The sequence below is a fragment of the Toxorhynchites rutilus genome, chromosome 3, assembly GCF_029784135.1.
Source record: "Toxorhynchites rutilus septentrionalis strain SRP chromosome 3, ASM2978413v1, whole genome shotgun sequence".
NCBI classification, from domain to species: Eukaryota; Metazoa; Arthropoda; class Insecta; order Diptera; family Culicidae; genus Toxorhynchites; species Toxorhynchites rutilus.
This window is the reverse complement of record NC_073746.1, coordinates 52,835,062-52,856,519: the sequence shown is the minus strand read 5'-3', so window position 1 is coordinate 52,856,519 and position 21,458 is coordinate 52,835,062.

The window sequence follows — 21,458 nt, the reverse complement described above, 5'->3', positions numbered from 1 at the left end:
GGCTCACAAGATGAGTTCCTGTCCAACAGAATTATTTTATTGTGGAAAGGTGCTTCGCTTGTCGTATTTTCGAACAGATTTTAGAGAAATAAATTCACAATTTCAACGCTGGCATTCATCGTGTGGATTTCGACTGCTACATTCCTCGGCTTCTCTCGATCGCTGCTCAACAAATTCGGCTTCTGACTTCTGGTGGACAACTGCTGCGGACTGCAACTGCTGCAACTGCTGAAAGTAAAGGAAAAAAGGAACAAATTACATTCGGAAGAATAATTTTATTCAAGGCCTGTTTGACAGGCTCACCAGGTGAGAATCTGTCCAAACATTTAAATTTTCTTCCGAAAGGTGCTTTTCTTGTGCATTGTTTCTGTTGCAGAAAAATGATGCGTTGAAACTGGTTGATTCCTTTCCGATGAGCGATGCGAACTATAGGGTTGCATTGGATGGTTTGGTAGCTCAGTTCTCCAACGGTTATCTACTCAAGAAACGTCATCTGAACGCGTTGCTAGAATATCCGAAGATGAAGATGAACGGCCTCAGGTCGCCAATTTGATCCTACCATCTGAAGACACATTAGAACGGCGAAAGGTGGTCAACATTGTTCAGCAAGCTCCTGATCCGTGTTTTCTTTTTACGGTCTCAAAGCTGGATGATTTGACGCAGAAGCATTGAGAGGAACAATCAACACATCACGAAGATCCTGGTTTCCCTTTGCTTGTGGAGTTCCTGAAAAAACAAACACGGGTACTTGATGCAGTGTCGGTAGATCAACACATTTCTGGTTCAGTTAGTCCACCTAGCGCTATTAAAGCACGTCCAATGAAGGTTTCAGTCAACTCGGCGACGGAGTATACGGGTCCAAGCTGTGCATCGTGCGGTCAACAACATGCCATCATACGGTGTCCGACATTTGGAAAATTTACTCTAGATAAACGGTTGAAGTTTACCAATTCGAAGCGTTTAGGTATCATATCAAACGTAAAAGGACGTTCATAAAATTTACTTGTAACGAAGATCATAATCTATTACAAAAATTTCGATGAATTCTAAAATAATATTCGAAGTGGTAAATAATATAGTGGATTGCATAATATAATTGCGCAGTTCTACGTCGAAAATATGCGGTAGTGTCCTAGATACAACCGCTTACGATTTTTAAATTCTAATAAAATAGATATGGATAGCCCATACAATGTTCAACAAATCATTCATACACCGGAAGATGGGCACTTTTACTGGGAAATTTTTTTTCGAACATCAACTTTTTCACGTTTTTCTTTAAAGAAACTTTTTCTTTCTATTCAGAAACATGTCAAGAACATGTCAAACGCCAGAATTTACACACAAAAATGTAACGAGTAAAACATTATTTTTTTTCAGGGGTCTCCATACCAAAATGCGCTATATTTCAGAACATATAAAAGAAAGAAAGTTGACGTCTTCGATGAAAGTTCATATTTTGATAATATCTAAAACTATGTCGAATACACTTTATTGCTATCTTGACTTTAAACTTAAACTTGACTTGACTTAAAATTAGGATTAGTTATATTTTTTAAAAGAAAACAAGGAAAAATTGTTGTTAGAAGAACTTTTTCCCTGTATAGACGACTTGTTGGAAATTGTAAGGGATATTTCTATATATTTTTTGAGAATTGAAAAAAAATACCTCTAAAACGTATGAATTTAATTTTTTTTCAAAAAAAAAATCAAGAAAAAAAATTGGCCCTTTCAAAAAAGTTTAGTTCTTTTTTGAATATTTCAAGTAGTGGGTGTAAACACATGGACCTTTTAAACAACTTTGCAGTTTAAAAGGTCCATGTGTTTACATCCACTACGTTTCGCTGCTATCTGAAATGGTGCTGCCAACGGCCGGTCGAGTTGGCATGAAATTCGTCCATTATATGTTTTCCTGACACGGACTACTAAAGCAGTCACCGATACGTTATCGTTACCTAGTTACTGCGAGGAATTTCTATGTCATTATCAATAGAATATTTGCTATAGTTTTGTTTCCCAATTTTTCCTAGACGACACATAATTTAAATTTAAAAAAAAATCTCTTTCTTAAACGGATGTTACGGATCAATGAGAATGAGAACCACAAAATAAACTGAAATCATGATTAGTACCCACGTAATAAATTTTACAATCAACGTTATCAACATTAAATATTATGCCAATTTCGGGTGTTCAAAGTTTCACACGTGATGAGAAAAAAAACAAAACACCCAACAATTTCGCAGATGAAAAATTTAGGTCTTTAAATCTTCCTTTCCAGAGTATGTGAATACTTGGAATAGTACCATGAAGAGCACCAACACAAAATCGACTCCGCACAGCTTTCCATTCCCTCCCCAGTTCTAATATAACGCCTAAATAAATAACGATTCTGTTGGTTCATCCTTCCCAGCGAAATGCACCTCTGCTTCTCGCTTGCAAGAGCAAAGAAGCACTTATGTTTTCATGCTGGAAAATTGGAGAGTCGTTATCACGTGCCAAACATTAAACACGATTCCAGACCATCGTCGATAGAGCAAAGGCTAGCGTAAAGCTGCGACATTCCCCAGCCAGCCGACTTCTCCGGCCCAACACGAGTAACAATTCCTGTATAACTTCCCCTCCATGCCTTCCTGATTTTCACGAGCTAAAGAAGGGAGGAAAGGAACCGTCGACTTCTTCCCACGCGGATGCTGTAAAAGTTTCCTATTGCCCGAGCGCCAGAGAACAAATAAAAAATAAATAACAAAACTGCAGAAAGATGCAAATGGAAGCTGGATGTGATGCAAAAAAATGTTTTCATCCTCAGGGAGGAGTTTTTGAACTGTTACGACTGTTCTGATTTTGTTTGAAAACATTGAAAGGCGTTTGATGAAAACAATACCTTTGCTATTGTCTTTGGTATTTGAATTTATCCTATTGGAGATTATTCTGGTATAATCATTTAATGTGTTTCAAATGTACTTCAACTAGTTCCTGCGTACTTAAGCGGCATTCTGTCTTTGGTTGCTGAAGTTGTTAAATTTAATAGGCCTTAAAAATAAGGCAACAAGGAGACCAATGTATGCGGCGGGACTGTGGAACATTTGACTTCTCGTGCCATATTGCAATATCAAGTGAGTCGGAAAAAATTCAATTGAATTAAATACACTGCGCATAAACGTTTCAAACTTTGAATTCCTACTATTTTTGCACATTTTGCCACATTTTGTTTTTCAAACGGCCGCCATTTTGTCAAAAAACATATTCATGACTTGTCCGAGGTCCATGCGATAGCGGTATCTTAATTGATTCAGATTCTGTTCGATTTTTTTGTTTCAGATAACCAGAAGGGCAGCTTTTTTACCTTTTCTGTTCTTCAAACTTATCTTTCTGCTTCATCCGTTCTTCCTTTTTCCTCAACTTAGCTAATGTTTGGAATTCTTTTTCTTTCCGTTTCAACTCAGTTTTCCTTTTCCTTTCCACCAAGGAAAGTTTTGAGCGTTTCGTCATTTCAATCAACATCTTCGCAGGTTCTACTTCTTTACACAATATATCCCAGGAATTGCAAGAGGCCACTGCAGGAGTAACGTACGGCTTACTTCTGCCGTGAGTTGATGAGTTGCCAGGATACACGGCAACATTTGGAGGGTTTAACGTTTCTACTGTTAGAAGTTCATTCAGTTGCACATTGTCCACTAATTATTCAGCTTCCCTCATATCTATCTGCTGGTCTGTAGTTGAGAAATATGTGTATTATTTATACAAGATTTCAAAATATTTTGGATCGTTATATGAATCTACGCTTTTCATCCATAATAAGCCTGAAAACTTACATTGTAGTATCACCAATTTTAACTGTCCGAAAAATGAATGGTAGGGAAAATGTTCGATTCAAATTTCGGAAAAACTAAATATTGATGAACGATTGAATACTACATGCTCACGCTAAGCGAGCGTTAACACAAACGATAATTAGTAGTGATGTTAGATTTTTTCCTTCATGTTATAATTCAAATGTAATTCTCATATAAAATGATAATGGACCAAGGGGTTATTCTAAAGAATCAATTGTGACATTAATTTCATAGTTATATCATCAGGATATTAACTATTTCAAGACATTATTACAAAGTGTCCGAAATATGAAGCTGTCTGAAATATGATTCAGAACGATAGTATGTTTTGAACTTTCTTTAAAAAAATGCAAACAACAAATCAATTATGATAGCATTTTCTTTGAAAGAAAAGCTAGCGGGCTAGTCGAATGATTATTTTGATTGTATAGCTTAGCGGACGGGGCGTGGGTTGAGGAAGCAAATAAATTACGCTTAAAAACCACGGAAACACGGTCTTTTTACCAAAAATAAACCATTGGCTCATAGCAAGAGCAATAGCGTTTCATGGCGATCCCTTAGTCGGTCCACAACTAGCACAACCGAAAAAGCCCCACGAATTCCCAACCGGAAGGAAATAAAATTCACTCAGAGAACTATAAAAAGCGCACATAAAAATAATCCAATCCTACTGATGAACTTTACAACTCGTTAACTCGTTTCAATGTTCACTGGCTAGCTTGACTCTAGGGAGGCAATCAAAAGTTGTGTTATACAGCGAGAAAAACAATGTTTTATTTCTACAAATTTGTCACCCAAGCGAAGGCTAAGCAATGAAATGGCTCCGAATATTCGTTGTGCTTTATCATTTATAACCGGGCATTAACACAATATTCAGCTTCGAAAAATTGGTGCGCCTCCGGACGCTGCTTCATGGATTGACGAAGAAACAATAAACCATGGCTGTAGGAGTCAAACATTAAAACATCTTCACATTGGTTTTGTCGCAGCGCACAGAAAACATGCTGGAGCAACTAACAGGGTGCCTTATCGTACGCGTTATTCCATCCAGAATTCCACTCCAGAATTTCTCCGCGAAACAAGTGAAGCACAAGAGGCTATTTGGGAAGAAATTGTACACGGAAACGAGTGTGGATAATAACTTCTCACACAGCACACTGCCAACCTGGGACTAAATGAAATTACCATAATTTCATGAAATTTATAGTTTGATAAACATGACTGTAACTTGTAAATTGAATTTATACCCTCGTTTTCCTTCTTTACTTTTGCTTTCATGGTTCGAGGAGGTACGATAATGGCGGCCAATTCAAGCGCACTTTTATGTCCTTCCGGTGCCGATAGCTCTTGATAGCTCTCATTCTTGACTACATCGCGGATATAAACAACCGCATGGTGATGGTGAATAGGGACAACATTGGTTGAGGAGGGTGCCGCTATCAGGACAAAACTGAGGTCGATTTTCACCCGTGAAAAAGAACATGATGGTCGAGCTATTGAGAAATAATCCGTTTTTGGATAAGCATTATTTCTCTGTTCGACGAATTGGCATTTTATGCACTTGTGTTGATTTATGGTCTTCTCAAAATTGGAATTGGGGTTGCATTATCACACTAAGAATTAATTCCACTCGAAGTTGATGGTGCGAAAATATTGGAAATATCGGAAAGTGTTCGAGATACGGTACTTTAAATGCATGCACAATTAATGCCTCAGGATTAATCGTGAGTTAAGGATGACGAACAAGCATTAACAAGTGTACACAACGAGTATTCTTATATTTAAAATAGTTTCACTTACGCCTCAAGTGGAAGTACAACAGTATATTGCATCTTGGGACATATAATAAATATTCGTACCATTTTACCTCAAGTGGTGCCACGAAAGCTTATATTTATGTCCCATCTTTTTCTCGAGAATCGATCGCATGGGAATTAGGAAGGTAAATTATAGGATAATTATTGCATTTCTATTACACAATAATTCCATAATTGTTTTGAATTTGATCACGATTCAACAGATTTTACAATACCATGCCTTATTTAAATGATCTGTTGTATGGAATTCGTTGAATAAAAATTTAAAATCTTGGAATACAAATCAAACTCATAATGTTTTAGATAAATTTTAAGTTTGTAACAACTGTAACAAAAAATACTTAACGTAAAAGACTCACTTTTTTAATTCCTATCCATTGTAAATTCGAATTCTTTTCATAAAGTACAATTGGATGCTTTACTTGCCAATCACCATTTTTTGAATATTATTAAATTTTGATATCAAAGCACTTGGTTAGCTTTTAACTGTACATATTCAAAACTTTTTTTTTAATAATAAGTATTAACACCACTAAATGACAAAATCTTTTTAGCCATGGAATAATAAAAAAAAATATGTCAGAAGCCAATCTGATTAACTCCATATTATAATGTATTTACATCAGGGTTTGCAGAAGGAATGAACCCACGTTTAAAATAAAAATTATGAATGAACATTATTTTTCCCAAATCAAATTAGTACTCTATGTGAATTAAATCTCTTGTGCTTGAAGTGGTGAAAAAATGTCGTACAAAAATTGTGTCCAAAAATAATTTTATATTATAATGGTATGTTTCGGGGAGAATACTTGAAAATTTATAGAAAATAGGTTAAATTAGCGTCAGGACAACGTACTTCAAGTAATTAAATAACGCAAAAAAATCATACAAATTTTAGCAATATAAAACTGTCTCGGGCCGACTAATCTGATAGAGAATAATATGCCTCATATGAACTAATGTCGTATACAGTTGTCGACACTGTACCGCTGTCATCGCGAGTCGCTTACACGAACGAAGTTCGAGAAAAATAAAAGAAAAGAAAAATAGTTGTATTCAAGCTGCTACAAGTACAGATACTTATAAATTTCAAACATAGAGTAAATTGTTCAAAAAAAAAAAAATAGAGCCGTTATAACATTAAAATAGGTGATGTTAATGTCAATTATTTGAGTAGGGAAAATAATAAATCGGATGGTTCTTCAATACAAATTGCTGGCAGAAAGCTCGACAAAACCGGAAACGGTTCTTTTATGGAGTTAATCGATTTGGCAATTGAAGCATCCAATTACTGCACAATTATTTTTTTTTTCAGGATTCAAAATAGCAAATACTGTCCGGAAAATCGCATTGTTGACAAGTAAAGAAAAAAACGTATTACTGCAGCCATAAATTTCGTACCAAGCGCGAGGAAAACGGTTCTTTAAATCAATTAGAACTAAGTGAAAAATTATTTTCCCGCCTCCACGGCATCTGATAACGCCATTATTTCACCGAGTTTTATACACCGAATTAATATGCATTCATAATCGAAATTCACGCCCAAACACAATCGGTTGCCAGTGCGGTGGATACACCGGGTCATGAGAAAATCGGAGGAAAGAGTGTTGATAAATCAAAGTTTAAGCTCCGAATGCAATACAATATCGAAAAACATTTATCACCCGACAGCGTTTGTTTTTGGTTTTTTGGTTTGTTTGCTGTGAAGAATCAAACGGGAAAACAAAGAGAACGTGATGTTTTTAACCGAATTTACGCTCACAAAACACGCCACATCATCGGAGTGTATATGCAGCTTCCGGACAAGTCCTTGCCGGATTTTTGATATGTTTTTGCATGTTCATGCGCCGGGTGGTCGCGGGACAGTTGAATATAAATTCATAATACGCTTATCCATTCAAGCCTATAGCCAGTGTTTTTTTTATTTATGCTATATGAAGATAAATCTTTATTAATGCATTTGGGAAACTAATTCTCTCTAGTATTTTAATCCATCTTGCTTGAATTGGAAATTCTAATACACTATAACGTGTATTTTATACCTACCCGATAGAATACCACCAAAATAAATGCCTGTGGGTGATGGACGTGTAGATATCTCACACCATCAATGTGTGATCAAAACGTGCTGAAAGCATGCGATACCGAAGATTATGAATTGTATTGAATTTTATCATTGAAAATTTCATCCAACTTCTACTGTTGAAATAAAATATAATTCATGGACGTTAGTCGAAATACACTCTCTCAACACTCGTGATGGTTTGAAACTTTTATTTTTTTTTATTTTTTATCCCATTTATTTATTTAAGGCTCATTAGCATTTTAGCTGTAACAGAGCCGAATTTTTAATCGTGTACATGTCACATGGTTATCATATCTATAATTAGCACATTACACAGTTGCCATTCGCCAGTATTTCTTCTACACCATTACATATAGTACATTCACACAGTAGCCATTTAGGCGTAAGAGTATTCTGTCTGGTCTTCCATTATCCAGTTGGACCACCGGAATTGGTTTGAAACTTTACAGGATGGTATTTAGTAAATGATCAAACGATGTCACGCATAACCTACCGACAATCAAAAATGTTTGCACATTATTCTTTCATCTGACATCAAGCTGTAGCCGTCGGAGTTCAACGAGATATTATAACTAGGTGTGTAGATTTGAAATTGAATCTCTCGAAAAAGTACATGCCACCTCAGATCCACTTGTTGTTCCAAGAATTCTTATCTAAAAGCCTAATATTTCGGTGGCTTTAATTTTCAGTCTTTCTCGTCTTTCGGCTTATGTATCCAAAACCCCGCGAAAAATTGCGATGATTGCCGCAAGCCAGAAGGAACAACATAAAATTAAACGCATGTATTAAATTTGACACTCTTTGGCATGGAATGACAACTTTGTCGCTCCGGGCACCCTCACAATTTTCCAGCAACCCGCGCTGAGGCGTGAACTTGCAATGTTTCACTTGCCGGAGTTTTTGATGTGACAGTTTCGCATAGGTGGAGGTGAGAAGCGGTATATTTGAGCATGTTGGATAGTTAATTTTCAAAATTTATAACCCATAGCGTGAATCTTTTATTTAGCTGAATGTTTGCAAATCTTACAGCGTAACAGTTTGGTAATAATTTCAAAACCTTGTGTTGAAACTGGAGTTTTTTGTCTGACGGTAATTTCAAGGTTTTCAAGGGTTCAATGAGCAAATGGAAATGTTGCCTGGAAAACACACGAATAATTTGAATTAGCCTGTAGAAACACAACGTTTAGATACTATAATAAAATATGAAATCATAAGAACAGGTTTTGAATTGTATTCTATTTTTTTTATTGAGAGAAACCGAAGAATTGCGTCACTGTAGATCAGGGGTTCTCAAACTGTTTTGGGCAAGAGACCCCTTTTCCAGAATTAAGTCATACCTTAGACCCCCATAGCCATTTTTTTTTGAAAATCCTATCTTTAGTTTTTTTTCTTACAGACTAATTTTCAATTTGAAAGTTATTCAAATTGATAATTATTCAGTAAGCTCTCACGCAAAAGGCCACAAGTTCAATTCATACTCCCGATAGTCTTCCAAAAAATGGATGTAATGTAACAAACCAGCCAAAGATGCTGAAAGTCACTATAATAAGAAAAAAAATATTTCCTCATCATATTCAACAAAATAAATAGGGAAAAAAATAGTAAATATTGAGTTTAATAAATAATTATTAATACAAATTACTCACAAACTCACTCAAACAATTACTCAGAATATCAAAATACGGTTCAATATTGGTTAGTTAAAGCCTTAAATCTCCGCGTTCGTTGATTCTCAAATAGTTCCTTCGGTTACGCGTTCTTTGTAACCATAATGAAGCCTTCTCCAACAAAGTATGATGATGGAAAAACGAGAAAATATTTTTCTGCAATGTCTCACATTGCAGGATACTGTTTTCAATGTATCATTAGAACTAGAACACATGACAACCTTGGTCATCTGTGCTGATGATAATCAACTTTTCTTGCATTATCACCTTGGCTCATTATGTGAGTCACGCAGTGAATGGCCAGTACTTACGCAGTTGCAACTTTGAGTGAGCTGTAAAATCACGATGACGACCAACAATTGATGGTGCACCATGCGTATCAATGTTCTTCAATGGAATAGCTTTTCGGTAAAAAACCCAATCGATTCTCCTCTGGTATCAGTCTTCATATAAAGTCTGCTTCATTTAATATTGGAACAAATTCTTTTGCTCATTGTGGCGCTCCTAGTGGACGGATTTGGAAACTTTTTTCACCCACACGTGTCGGGAAATTCGTTACTTTTCACCATGTATTTATGTCATAACACCAAACGATAGCATTTTGTAAACAACCGCCATGGAAGCCGAACGGAGAGATAAAATTGTGCACAGTTTTCTTGAAAATCCATTGTTGTCGGCATCTAAGCTAGCTAAACAGCTTAAAATGCCCAGACATACCGTATGGCGTGTTATCAAGCAGTACAAGGAAACATTGACGACGGCTCGGAAGCCGCATTCGAAGCGTCAGAGTGGAACTGTCGACCGGAAACTGCGTGGGAAAGTCATCAAGGCCGTCAAGAAGAATCCCAATCTTTCAGACCGCGATTTGGCCAATAAGTTCCAGGCCGCTCACAGTACGGTGCGACGAATTCGTCTCCGGGAAGGAATAAGGTCATTCCGAGCCAGCAAACAGCCAAATCGGACGCTGAAGCAGAACAATGTGGCCAGAATCCGTGCTCGAAAGTTGTACGACCAAGTGCTGACCAAGTTCGACGGATGTATTCTGATGGACGATGAGACCTACGTGAAGGCGGACTTTGGGCAAATCCCAGGTCAAAAATTTTATTTGGCGACGGCTCGGGGGGATGTACCTGCAAAATTTAAGTTCGTGTTTGCGGATAAATTCGCCCGCAAGTACATGATTTGGCAGGGGATATGCAGTTGTGGACAGAAAACCAAAGTCTTTCTCACTGACAAGACAATGATATCAGAAGTCTACAAAAAAGAGTGCCTACAGAAACGGATTCTGCCGTTTATTCGTGCCCACGACCGTCCAGTAATGTTTTGGCCGGACCTCGCAAGCTGCCATTACAGCAAAACGGTTATGGAATGGTACGCAACGAACGGGGTCAGCGTAATACCGAAGGACCTCAACCCCCCAAACTGCCCCAGTTCCGGCCGATAGAGAAATACTGGGCAATCACGAAGCGGAGGCTTAAGGCAAAGGGAAAACTTGTTAGGAACATGACTCAAATGAAGAACTGGTGGAATCAAATCGCCAAAACGGTGGACGAAAAGGGTGTGCGCCGCCTAATGTGCCGTATTACGGGAAAAGTACGAGAATTTCTTCGAAACAGCAATGAATAATTTTTTAATTTTTTTCTTATGAAAGAGTAAAGAAAATGCTACATTTGTATGAAAAACAAATTATGAATTCGTTAATAAATGACTGAACTACACGCAATTGTTTGTGTTCCAATATTAAATGAAGCAGACTTTATGTAGCAAAAATAATTTTTTTTGCACATATTTTCTTCTTTAATATATCGAACATACCTTAACAACAGAGCTTCATTGCCTTGGTAATGTAGACTCGTACAGCTGGAGAGAAAATCTGTTGGTCTATAATAAATTGAATAACATTTTTCCCTCTTCGCGACCCATTTCAAGTTTCCTGAAATAGTTAAAACAAATTTTTGTTGCGCCATGCACATAGATGACCAAGCATTTTGTAAATTCTTTTTCAATCAATTTATTCTAGTTCACTTCATTTAGCTACGTAAAGCCTTGTAATCTCTTGAATTAAATTAGAAGTTGAGTACATTATCATTCAAGCTCCAACGTATTTCAGGACGCATATGAACTTGCAACCTAAGAGCAAGCTTTTTATACAGTAAGATATCAAGAGCATGTTTGGACACGAATTTGATGATGACTTCCTTCGTGTTAAATCGCGTATATATTTAAAATACAGAGAAATGTTAAACATGCCTGAAGAACTCGTACGCTCAAACACATTATCTTGCACGAACTTGTTCACGTTTTTTTTACTTGCCGAATTTTTCATCTCGTACTTTTTGTATTTTATTTATTTTCATCTTGTGCACACTCATCGTCTTGTTGAGTTTTTAATATGTACAGCAATAATATTTTCTACTAAGATATTAGTCATTCTCAGGGTTGCCATATATACGAATATTCTGTATTTTAAAGATTTTTCGCCAAATTTCAGAATCAGAATCTGTATATACAGAACTACAGATTTTCTGCAAAGATACAGAATTTAAAGATATTATTTCGAATTCAAATTTAAATGTTAAATTAATTACATTAATTACAATTTCTCTGTCTACCTTCTTACTAATAAACTTATTTTTATCGTTGAGTCATGGAGATATGTACCTTGATATAAAGATGTTGAACCATATGAAATGTCACCTCACTTCTCCATTCCTGCTGAGGATGTTTTTGGAACGCTTTTTGATAATTCCACATTCATCAGTGTGTGTTGAGTGAATATTCTCGTTTCACAGCTCCAACTAAACAAAGTTCTGAAATCGGTTGGCTTCCACAATGATGGATTCTATTTTGAAAGCAAAGAACTATGTATCGGCTCAAGGAGAAGCGTCAAGGATGAAATTGACGGAAAATTTAAGAAAAGCAAAGCTCAACAAAACCATGTACAAACATCAAACAATTTATTATGAACATTTTTTTTTCATGATTTATTTTGTTGTATTGAACAATAAATTCAAAATGAAAATAAACCTTTCTTTCCATTTTTTTCGTTAGTTTTTTGACACAGATTTTTGTGCTAAAAATACAGATATACAGATTTTTTACTGGATCAAATGTGGCAACCCTGGTCATTCTTATAACAGGGTGGTTCACGTAACACAACTTATGGAGCATCTTAAATATTTCAAATAAGAACTTGTGTTATTTTACAGGGGTCGTTATTCAGACCCCGTCGACCCCCAAAATCAATTTTCGTTTCTGTCGACCCCTGAAAAACCCTGCTGTAGATGAATGAATTAACCACATCATGTTTTTGATATTGTCACTAAAGCTCCAAATAATATAGGATTGTGGAAAAAGAAATGTCGTATTTCTTATCGAAATTTGACGCTTTATTTAACATACTTAAAATTATCAAATTTAAGTCAAATGTGCGCCGTTTTGTTCGCAAACTTGTTGCCATTTAGAAGGCAACTTTATTATCCCCCCCCCCCACCACCACCTTATTTGCAACAAACTCAGGCAGCCATTTTTTGGCAAGCCTCTTTTGAGGCCAACTTATTATCACCAAGAGCGTTTTGCATGGACCGGAAGAGATGATAATCACTTGGAGCCAGGTCCGGACTATATGGTGGGTGCAATAGGACATCCCATCCGAGCTCCCGTAGCTTCTGGCGGGTCATCAAAGATGTGTGAGGCCGAGCGTTGTCCTGGTGGAAAACAACACCATTCCTATTGATCATTTCTGGCCGCTTCTGGTCAATCGTCTGCTTCAAACGGTCAAGTTGCTCACATTAGAGAACCGAGTTGAGGGTCTGGCCATAGTTGAGTAGCTCATAGTGGATGATTCCCTTCCAATCCCACCAAACACACAGCAAAACCTTCCTGGCCGTCTATCCGGGCTTGGCGATGGTTTGGGCCGGCTCACCCCGCTTCGACCACGACTTTTTTCACTTTAGGTTGTCGCACGTGATCCACTTTTCATCACCAGTCACCATCTTCTTCAAAAATGGGTCGAGATCATTCCGTTTCAACAGTGCATCGCAGGCGTTGATTCGGTCTAAAAGATTTTTTTGCGTCAACTCGTGTGGCACCTATACATCCAGATTTTTTTGGAGTGCAATCTTCTGCAAATGGTTCCAAACGGTTTTATGGTCTATTCCCAGTTCCTGGCCAGCGAGTGCTCGATTGCACTGTAATGCTGTTGTACGGAGTACCTGAACAGTTGAACAAAAACCGATATTGTGCAATTTACCATATGTATCGACTTTGTTACCGTTGGGAATGCTAATGATCCTAAATAAAATAAACAAATTGGATAAAAAAAGAATTCGAGAATGTATAAGAGTAATAAAATAGCCATCCAACAACCGTTTTCCTGTCTGGGAAAACTTACAGTATATCAACACAACATTAAATATCACTTTGTTTTTCCGGTTCGCTCCACTCGACACTTAGCATGGGCATTTCCATCACGGCCTCCGTTCGCCAGTAAACCTAATTACTGTTGCTCATTAACATCCTTGGTGCAACCGGAAGGAAAATTACTCCGGTTAACAGATCCCGACGCTATAAGACGCTACAAATTGGCGGCCTAAGGCGCTCTTCATTCTGGTTCGTATCATTCGTTGAATTACGAGAAAACACACACACGAAACGCCATAAAACATGACACGATTTTATGAGAATTTTATTACTTTAGAACGAATTAAAAGTCGGTGAAAATTACCACAATTGATATGGGCACTAATGCGCGTAAGGGACGATGTATAAAGTAATGTTTAAATTCATGAGATGTGGTGTTTACGATGTAAGTAATTAAGCTGACGTGGTTCCAAGATTCAGAAACAGTTACAGTGAAATTCAATGTTAACTTTTCTCCCTTTTGGCTAACAGTTTCAAATTATTCGTAAAGATAACATTTTGAAATCTACTGAAAAAGTTTGCCTATTTGTGTAAACCCAGCCGAGTCGCAGTATATCAGATTGAAGGCAACCCCTATCTTCGCTAACATATTTCTCTGTAAACGAAAATATGTTTGGCGATGTCTACAATGGAATATATATGTTTGCAAGATTGTTTCGGTTTTATATCGCTCGGTGTCTCTGCGGTGTAATGAAAAACGAAATTTGACTGAAAAGCAAAAACTTCTTAGTATTTATTTTTGTTTCTTTGCTTCAAAACCAGGTGTTGTCTGTGTTAACGAAGTTTCCACCTTTCATTTCCACCCTCGCTTTCATTGGCGAGCAGCAAATGTATTTTTTGTGTTGCCGCTGCAGTTCACCTCCATGAATAATGAGAGCGTTAAAAATGAAAAATGATATTCGCTGTCTGGGAGGAAAATTTACAGTCCAGACAAGTGCGAATGTGACACAAAGGAACATGTCAGTTTGGGGATTTACGATTTAATTGTACATACTATATAAAGCTATGTTAGGGAGGAATTATGACTGAATTCGCTTGGTTCCTGAAACCCTGCAATACTGCAAAGTTGCAATGGTGCACTTATGTTTGTAATTGTAAACGTTTTACATTACAGATACCAGAACAGAACTTACCTTCTAATTTGATTCCTTTTTATTTAACAATTAGTTTTTGTTGCAATTCTTGATGCAATGTATACTATCCATTGCGAGAATAGTTAGAAGCGAATCTTCCATGAGTTTGTTCATTCATTCGATGACGATGCTATAAAAATCAAGTACACTCAACCTCAATCACTGTGATCCCATTAAATATAAGTAGGTAACACCGGCTCTCACCACCCATGACTCTTTCTCTACCAGCAGTTGAAAAAACCACGAAATTATAATAGTTGAATTAAACTCACTTCTTTTAATGCTTGAACAATAATATTTTTTTACATCCTTCATACATGCATTGAGGTTGTTCTTGACAATAATTTCTGAAATATTGTATGTTTCAGTACCCGAACTTTGACCACCATTTTAAAAAATATATAAATGGAAATAAACTAAAAATATTCGTTCGTTAACAAATTTTATAGTATCAGAAAGTGAAATCAATTGTAGACTGAATATTTGCTTGAGCATATATAGACGCCTTTCCAAGTGGAAGGGGGAGTTATCCAGTATTTAGATATCATAATAGGAATGAAAACGCAAACAACCCGTATGAGAACATTTTTAATTTTTATTCCAGCCGGAAATGGAAAGATGACAATGTACAACATAAATTACTATAAGAATATTTTTTCGTACGAAGAAATAAATTAGAAACTACTTATGAGGTGCGATGAATTCTTACTTGATGAAATAAGTACAGGGCGAACCACATTATATACAGTCACCAATTTTTTTACTGTGTATACCGTAACTCCACCCAACTTTCGTGTATTTTAGACTAAGCACACCAATTGACTATCGTTTGTGCGTATTACCCGATAATTCACCGAAAAATGTTAAATTGCACATAAAAAAATATTTAAAACAAATTTTGTTATTGCCCTTTCTTACTTTTGGCACTCACTCTTACTTTGACACTAAAGCGGTTACATAATTTCCTACCCGTGAGGTTTATAGTTTACTTGTTTTCTGTTTACGACAAGCGTCGAGCGGGGTATTTACGTTTATTGTTGTTATTTTATTGAAAGTCGCATAATGGGAAATGTTGGGACAGCTGATGCATCATAATTAGTGTTCAGCCGGGGTTATTTGTTAGTTAGGTCGTTAGCGGAATTTCCATGAAGGTTATTTTAAGGAAATTCTTTTATTATTTTAACTCAGGCGGAAGCGTTTTGCCTACCTGTGTTATGATGAGAGTTGCTAGAGAAGAAAGCGGAATAGTCTTAGACACGGATGTTAATGTAGTATGCGGAAAAGTGGTTATGCTTGTTTGGGATTTTAGGAATGCGGAATTGGGTCGCGATGATTTTAGCGAGGAATTGGGTCGCGATGACTTTAGCGAAAAATTGCATTGAAGTTAGCCTGTATGCCACAATTTCACACCACTAAACATGTCAAATTTTTATTCCTGTTAGAATTGAAGCTAAGACGCAACGAACTCTTTCTTCTCCCCAGCTTAACGAAAAAAGTATTGCAGATCTGAAGTGACTTATTTGAAGTGATTAAAATAAATAAACTTTCAGAAAAAAAGGATTTCTAAAGCAGAATTTGGCTATCAATGTTTTGTTTATGTTCCGTACTCTGCGCAGGATGGAACATGGATGATTCTGGGGAAGAAAAGTAACTCCCCCTTCCCGTCGACAGCTTGTCCTGGCCATGGAGATGACAAGACAAAGTATTTCAAAACATCGAGTAGTAAAATATCAAGGAATCCCGGAAAGTACACTCCGTGCACAAATAAAGTTGAATGGTATCGTGAAAAGCCATGGAAAGCATTCAGTTTTGAGGAAGGAAAAGGAAGCAAGCATCTTTTAGTGGGTAACCGCGGCATCCAGAGCCAGGCTTCTGATTGATACAAAACGTTTGGAGATGTCCGTGGCATATTTTCTGTGAACCATCAGAAGGGAGAACCTATTTAAGGAAGGGGCTCCAGGATACTTCGGACAGGACTGTACTTCGGTTAGTTTGGAGGAATTCTTCAATGTAGCTCAACTAAAACGGTTTGAGGAAAACTTTATGAATTCGACTTGACCCGATACAAATCGGTTTTACGTGAAGCAACATAAAATCAGGACAGGATTCCGAAGCGTTCTATGGATTCACCGAATTAAATATAAATGGTATGAAGTAGAAATCAACCGTTCCAGTAGAAAGTATGGAAGTAGCATTTATAAACTGTGAGAAAAGTAAACTGATGAATGAATAGCTCAAGGTCCAATCTCAGGAAAAGAGCAAAAAAAAAAAAAAGAAACAAAATCACTGCAAATAATTTGTAACCACCACGTCTTCTCAACTTTTCTATCAAATATCACCCGCTAAAAAGGAATTTCAAGTACGACTATCTTTATGTGAGTAACATCAAAGTCAGTCACAATCAAACATATAATGCAAGTATTCGTGGTGTTATTCAAACTATTGATAAAGTTATTTAAAATTTAGACATGTTAGTAAGCATTCCGATGCAGCAAGCATTTAAGTAACAAATTTTTAATTGTTGTAAATAAAATAAATAAAGTGATCTTTGGTTTTACCCCCAGTGTTTATCAATCCTAATTGAAGTTTGATAGCAGGTATGGCTCACAGTGTTTAGGACATATCTATTTAAGGCTATGATCTATACAAAACGTATTTATTGAAAATAGCTCCGAAAACTCACAATGGCTTCTTTCTGATGAAAAACGGAAGCGATCTGTTGTTTTCTGATCGATAAAGATAAAATTGTCAAAGATGCGAAACAAGGAATATCCATTAAACCAATTATGCGGAAGTACAGCATTAAAGCGCGTCAAACAGTAAATAAAGAGCGCTTGAATTTTATGCAGTGTGCAAACATGGACGGAAGTCTTAAGCTTTTACTTATGTTTTTTGGAAAGCTCAACAATTTTCGGACTTTGAAAAACCTAAAAAAAAACCTTCAAGCTGCTTGTTTACTACAAAGCATCGTGAAATGCGTGGAAGACGTGAGATTTGTTCAAGGGCTGATTTTTCGAGCAATTTGCCCCTCATGCAACAGTAAGAGAGAAAATAGATGAAACATTGCAGGTAGGAATATATGAGAAGTGGTCTGATAACATAATCGAAGATGCTTATTTTTCCGTCTATCATTTTTATGAATTGGTTTGCTTGATGTCAAAAATTCTCAGTGCACAATTTTTATTTTGCATTTGATAAATAAATTTGATTCTAGTTTAGAACAATATAATTAATTATCGATGTGTTATTTATTTGTTCACCCTCAATCAACTACATGGAGGAAAAAAAATCATGAGAAAGGTTTATCTTGTAGATGGATTCTATCATCATTTTTTAAATAATCTTACTCAAATAGCAATAAAATAAAATAATATGAACTATATTTCTGTGTTTAATTTTATGCTTCGATACAACGTACAATTTTGGAATTGAAATGTACGATATATCGTTGTACATTTTCTTTTTGTTTTTTGAATGTGAAAAAAGAATTTAATTTTGGATTCACTTTTTTTTTGTTTCGTGCTCTGCTTGCCTAGAACTGATTGTACTTCAAAAAGTACGCTACGTAGGATGATTCTGTAGCTTCCATTTGCAAGATAAGAAAACTTCATACAGGACACAGTTGTTTTGAAAGGGAAAAAGTAAATATTAATGGTTTTAAGATGTTTTTATTAATTTTATTCTAAAGATGCATAATAAACTTGATTGCTTACTTAAGTACTCAAACCGCTCTACAACTTGTTTGACACCTAACTATTTTTTTTAGTTTCTCTGCAATATGATTTTAACAATTTCTGGTGTACCTTTAATAAAAATATTTAAAAATCACCAGTTTTACTCCACTGTATTGTACATTTGAACAATTTACCTTCACTTTAACGTTGCAATATTGCGTTGGTTCCTTGAAAAAAAATTTAAGTATAAAAAAATAAACTATATATAATCCAATCATTGTTTTTATATCTAAGTCTGTATATTATCAATAATTATATATTTAAAAAAAATAAAAGTACCGTTCTGAATCATATTTCGAACAGCTTCATATTTCGGACACTTCTTAAAAATAATTTGAAATGCTTAATGCCTTGATGATATAACTATAAACTTAATATTACAATTGATTCTTTAGCATAGCCCTTGAGTAATATCATCAGGACATTAAGCATTTCAAGTTATGTTTAAAGAGTGTCCGAAATATTATTCAGAACGGTACCCAAACAATTCAAAATATAGAGACAAATCTATTGAATTTGTGGAGCACTCGTCGTCACAGTTACATTGAATTGATTTTCATGATGGTAGTAGTTGAGCACTTTATTCGTCAAAGAAATTTCTTCCGACTTTAATTGTGGTTACGCGTATTCTAAAACTTTTCATTCAGAAACACAGTAGAACTCCGATTATCCGCGGGATTGTCTAGCAAGGTCACCGCAAATAAAAAAAAATCGCAGATAACGCAATAAAGGATTAAAATGAGGTGCAAACACAAATAATCGATATTTTAGCTTTTTTTATTAATATAGAAATAATTATTAATATGAAATAATTATAAATTATCCATCTATAAGGTAGTGCACACCTTATAGATGATCAGATAATCTGAAATCCATTACCAAAACAAACGAGCTAAGCGTCCTTGCGCCAGTCGTTCGACTGAACTGGATGTGTTTAGACAACAGAGCCGACAAATACTAGCTTAGAAATCTCAGTTATGCCCACAGACAGTAAAATGTAAAATTCGCCCTCTCGAATTCTCGAACCGTGTGCAGAACGGAATCATTGAGGCTCACGTTGTACTGAATGAAACTTTTCCAGTTAAAACAGTATCTCACCCTCGGGGGCTTCTTGCATTTTTCAATGGAAACGATTCATTACACAATTTAAGATGATCTTCATTTTTTATCGAAACCCTTCCGGCCAGTTCGCTTTATGGTGCCGCTTCAAAGCTATGTACGCCCGATTGGGAGCTGGCGAGAAACTCATTTTCACTTGTTTTAATTTTCACTTGTTGTTATTCATTTTGTGCAAAGCGTTTTTTTTGTTTTGATCTAATTGGTTAGCCTGCGCTGTGGAATGGAAAGATAGGGGGTAAGAATCTCGGTTTTAGCGGCAAGGATTTATTCTGGTCTCTACCTGTTTCGATTTATTCGCCAGACTGGAAGTAACTTTTAGTGGTACCATCACTTTAGGTGAACATGGTGAAGATAAGTTTTAATTAGCGCCTGAGGATTGAATGGAGCCACCGAAATATCGCACGATTAGTGTGAGACGATGTAAACGGAAATATGTATTGAATATTCGATCCGAAATACTAGAGATGGAAACAGTAATGGAATATTTGATGATTTCTGTCTCTTTCTCTACGACATTTTTATTATTAAACCAATTTGATGTTAATGTACCATATTAATGTACCATAATTGTGTTCGTCAACGTGTTTAAATGACTGAAGATTTCACTTCAGATTTTTTTATACGAAGTTACGCTGATAAGCATAACAGAATTGTTCTGTCGCAATCGAACGGTACATTACAGCGGCACTAATTTTCACAAATTAGTTTTTCAAACTGCCGACGAGGAAAAAATATTCTTCCGTATTCCGAATACAGGAATCATCCCTATCTTTGTGTATGAGGGCGGGTCTGCATGGTTTCATAAATAATTAACCGCTTCTGAATTGGCTCCTGTATTCACAAGGACATAATATCGAGGGATCTAGTTGTCTCACTGGTATGAGCAAAACAACAGAATAGCTTTCGCTACCCACAAATGATAATCTCGATATGGTTGATGGTGGAAGCTTGAATCAGGAAGACATTAAATTTTCTCCGACGCAGACAGTTCCGGTCAGCGAAAATAGGACTAATAAGAGCAAAAGCTTAACGGGTGGAAAGCTAAACGCACCGTCATGACAATAACACTGATTAATTGGCAGGCAACGTCCGTTGTCAGTGAGAGGAGGTTGATGTGCGACATGAGTGCCATCCAATCACACAGCGCACAATCAGTTGCAGTTGCGAGCACACATTGAACATCCATCACTGCAACAATCTCTTATTTGGGGTATGCACCTTCCGACTGTCAGCAACAATAGCGACCACGTTATGTCAATTTCTTGAGTTTGCGATGATGCACCGCGATGAATGGTGAGAAATTGTATGCTTTCAGTGTGCGTATTATCTCATGTTTGCGGTGACCAAAGACACTCGATATCACTCGTTTCAACAGCATTCAATCAACCTCATCAACAATTAATTCACGTGCTTGATCTTCTGTCGTCCATTATATGACGTGATGGAGTACATACACGATTGTGTCAGGGTCCTACGGCTGTATTTGCTGCTTGCAATCGTCTTGAGCCTTACTAAGAACTATTTACCCACCACAATACTCAGAACATATTTTTTAGAACTGCATTTAAAAATCTTGTCAATGCTAAATATATTATTCCATGAATTATACAGATCTATTGAGTCATGTTTACATTTGCCTAAATT